We start from the raw sequence: 4,305 nt of genomic DNA, 5'->3' as shown, positions 1-4,305 counted from the left end.
CCTGATCTTCGACAAGGGCCCAAAGTCCATCAAATGGGGAAAAGACAGTCTTTTTAACAAATGGTGCTGGCAAAACTGGATATCCATCTGCAAAAAAATGAAACAGGACCCATACCTCACACCGTATATAAAAACTAATTCAAAATGGATCAAAGACCTAAATATAAAGCAAAAAAACTATAAAGTTCATAGACGAAAAAATAGGACCAACACTACAGGCCCTAATACACAGCACTAACAGGATATAAACCATAATCATCAACACACAAACCTCAGAAGATAAGCTAAATAACAGGAAACTTCTAAAAATCAAACACCTATGCTCTTCAGAAGACTTCTCCAAAAGAGTAAAAAGAGAACCTACAGACTGGGAAAAAATTTTTGGACAGTACAAGTCAGACAAAGGTCTAATCTCCATAATCTATAAGAAAATCCAACACCTCTACAACAAAAAGACAAGCCTATTAAAAAATGGGCAGAGGAAATGTACAGACACTTCATGAAAGACATTCAAGCCAACAGACACATGAGGAAATGCTCACGTTCACTAGCCATTAAAGAAATGCAAATTAAATCCACAATGAGATACCATCTCACCCCAGCATTACTGGAACGAATCAAAAACACTGGAAGTAACAAATGTTGGAGAGGCTGCAGGGAGATCGGAACTCTTGTACACTGCTGGTGGGAATGCAAAATGATACAACCATTTTGGAAAACGATATGGCGCTTGCTTAGAAAGCTAGAAATAGAAATACCATACGATTCAGCAACCCTACTCCTAGGAATATATCCTCGAGAAATAAGAGCTGTCACACAAATAGACATATGCACACCCATGTTCATGGCGGCATTGTTCACAATAGCAAAACGATGGATAACAACCTAGATGCCCATCAACAGATGAATGGATAAACTACGGTACATACACACAATAGAGTACTACACAACAATAAAGAATGATGAATCTGTGAAGCATCTCATAACATGGATGAAACTGGAGGACATTATGCTGAGTGAAATAAGGCAATCAAAAAAGGGCAAATATTATATGAGACCTCTACTGTAAAAACTCATGAAAAAGTTTATACACAAAAAGTAACAATTTTTGTCGGTTACGAGGGATGGGAGGGGTGGGGGGGAATACTAAATAGACAATAGGTAAGTGGTATCTTGGGTGAAGGGTGAGACAGTACACAATACTGGGGAAGTCAGCTCAACTTGTACAAGGAAAGGTCATGGAAGCTCCATAAACACATCCAGACTCCCTGAGGGACTGAATTGCTGGGCGGAGAGCTGTGGGGACCATGGTCTCGGGGAACCTCTAGCTCAATTGGCGTAACACAGTTTATAAAGACAATGTTCTACATTCTACCTTGGTGAGTAGCGTCTGGGGTCTTAAAAGCCTGTGAGCAGCCATCTAAGATACTTCACTGGTCTCACCCCTTCAGGAGCAAGGGAGAAGGAAGACAACAGGATACAAAGAAAAGATTAATCCAAAGGACTAATGGACCACAGCTACCAAGGCCTCCACAAGACTGAGTCCAGTACAGCTAGATGGTGCCCGGCTACCACCGACTGGTCTGACCAGGATCACAACAGAGGGTTCTGGACAGAGCTGAAGAAGGATGTAGAACAGAATTCTAACACACACAAAAAAGACCAGATTTACTGGCCTGACTGGAGAAGCCTCGAGAGTATGGCCCTCAGACACCCTTTTAGCTCAGTGGTGAAGTCACTTCTGAGGTTCACTGTTCAGCTGGGGATTGGACAGCCCCATAAAACAAAAAGGGACTGATGAGGCACAGCAGTCCAGGGACAAGGACTAGAAGGCAGAAGTGGACAGGAAAGCTGGTGATAGGGAACCCAAGGTTGAGTAAGGACAGTGTTGACATGTAGGGGGGTTGTTAACCATTGTCATAGGGCAACATGTGTACTGTTTAATGAGAAACGATTTTATTCCTTAAACCTTCATCTAAAGTGAGAAGAGAAGCACAGCTGGAATAAGGTAATCAATGTCACTGAATTGTGCATGTAGAAATTTTTGAAATGGTGTCTCTTTGGCTATGTATATTTTCAGCAAAAAAAACGTCGAGAAGGGAGAGTGTTGACATGTTGTGGGGTTGTTAACCAATGTCATAAAACAGTATGTATACTGTTTAATGAGAAACTATTTGTTCTGTAAACGTTCACCTAAGGTAGAATTAAAAAAATAAATAAAAAGCAAAATACTTTCTCAGATATAAAACAGGTAAAAGAATTCATCACCAGCATATCCACAATAAAAAGAAATGTTAACAAAGCAAGTAACGAAGAAGAAAAACCACACCAGATGGAAACATGGATTTACACAAAAGGAATGAAGAGCACTGGAAATAGGAATGGTCATGAACTGAATTGTGTCCCCCAAAAATATCTGTCAACTTGGCTGGGTTACGATTCCCAGTATTGTATGATTGTGTACCATACTGTAATCTGATGCAATTTCCTCATGTGTTGTAAACTCTACCACTATGATGTAATAAGATGGATTAGCAGCAATTACACTGATGAGGTCTACAGGATTAGATACTGTCTTAAGCCCATCTCTTTTGATATAAAAAAGAGAAACGAGCACAGACACTCTCAGACCAAGGGAAGACTGATGATATCGACCCTCCTCTGGAGCCAATACAGAAAGCCTTTCCCTGGAGATGATGCCCTGAATTTGGACTTGTAGCCTACTAGTCTGTGAGAGAATAAATTTCTCTTTGTTAAAGCCATCCACTTGTGGTATTTCTGTCATAGCAGCACTAGAAGACTAAGACAGCAACTATATGGGTAAATATAAGACTGCATATCATTTAAACCTCTTTAAAAGATTACTTACAGTTTAAAGTAAAAACAGTAACAATGTTTATAGCATTTTAACATGTGGCTAAGTAAAATGTATGATAACAATATCACAAAGCCCAGGAGGGGAGAAAGTTTACTCTTGTACAATTCTTAAACTGGATGTGAAGTGGAATAATTTCACTTGAAGGTATATACTACAAACTATAAAGCAACCACTCCAGAACCACAGAATTATAGTTAATAAACGACCAAGGAGTGAAAATAGAATCATGAAAAAATATTCAATCCAAAATGAGACAGAAAAAGAGGACAATGGGAACAAACAACAGATGGGTCAAATAGAAAATAACAAGATGGTAGATCTAAACCTAACCATATCAATAATCAAAATGGTCTAAACACAATTTGAAGGCAAAGATTGTCAAATTGGATAAAAAAGCAACAACCAACTATATATGTCTGCAAGAAATAGTTTAAACAGACGCAAGATGAAAAGCGTAAGGATGGAAAGATACACTAACGTTAAAATGGAGACATTCCCTGTATGTGCTTGTTTCAGATGGTTCCTGTATGACTAAAAGCAAAATAATAGGAATATAATTTGTAGACTGTAGAATATCATAAAAATCAGAATACAGGGAAAATGGTAAAAATATTGATAGCTACCAATCACTAGCATTTTATGTAAATTATTTTATTTAATCCTCACAGTAACACTCAGGGAGGTAAATGAGGATATTCATGGACGAGGAAATTAAAGAGAATATGTAACTTGTCCACATACAAAGGTGGTAGCCAGGATCTGAACCCAAACAGACTCTGAAGGCAATCTTCTTTTCACAAGCCGTGTTGCTCTCGTGTGCAACTGAGGACATACAATAATTTAAATGTTTCTAACTTTCAAAATCATTAAGTAAAAATGGCAAGATCTTTTACAATTAAACTCTCCTAGCAATGACACAGAAATCCTTGTGGTGCAGTGGTTAACTGCTGCAGCTGCTAACCAAAAGGTTGGCAGTTCAAATCCACCAGGCGCTCCTTGGAAACTCTATGGGGCAGTCAGAATTGACTCGACAGCAATGAGTTTGGGTTTTTGTTTTTTTTTAATCAATAATACAGAGACCTGGTGGCACAGTGGTTAAGAACTTGGCTGCTAACCGAAAGGCTGGCAGTTCGAATCCACCAGCTGCTCCTTGAAAATGCTGAGGCAGGTCTATTCTGTCCTACAGGGCTGCTATGAGTCGGAATCAGCTTGACAACAATGGGTTCGGTTTGTTTTTTAATCAGTGACGCACTCCAAATATCATGTAAGCCTGTTCTTCTCATTCTCAAAACTGTACATGCTGATGCATGCTACTGGCCTGAAGTGCAGGAAGGGGAGATAAAAACCTTTAGTTGAGAGTAAATCCAGCAACTTTTTAAAAAAGCACTGGATTTAATTTCTAGAAAACCTCTATTTTCATTTATAAC

The sequence above is a fragment of the Trichechus manatus genome, unplaced genomic scaffold, assembly GCF_000243295.1.
Source record: "Trichechus manatus latirostris isolate Lorelei unplaced genomic scaffold, TriManLat1.0 scaffold00011, whole genome shotgun sequence".
Lineage (NCBI taxonomy): Eukaryota > Metazoa > Chordata > Mammalia > Sirenia > Trichechidae > Trichechus > Trichechus manatus.
Note: the sequence above shows the minus strand (reverse complement) of the source record.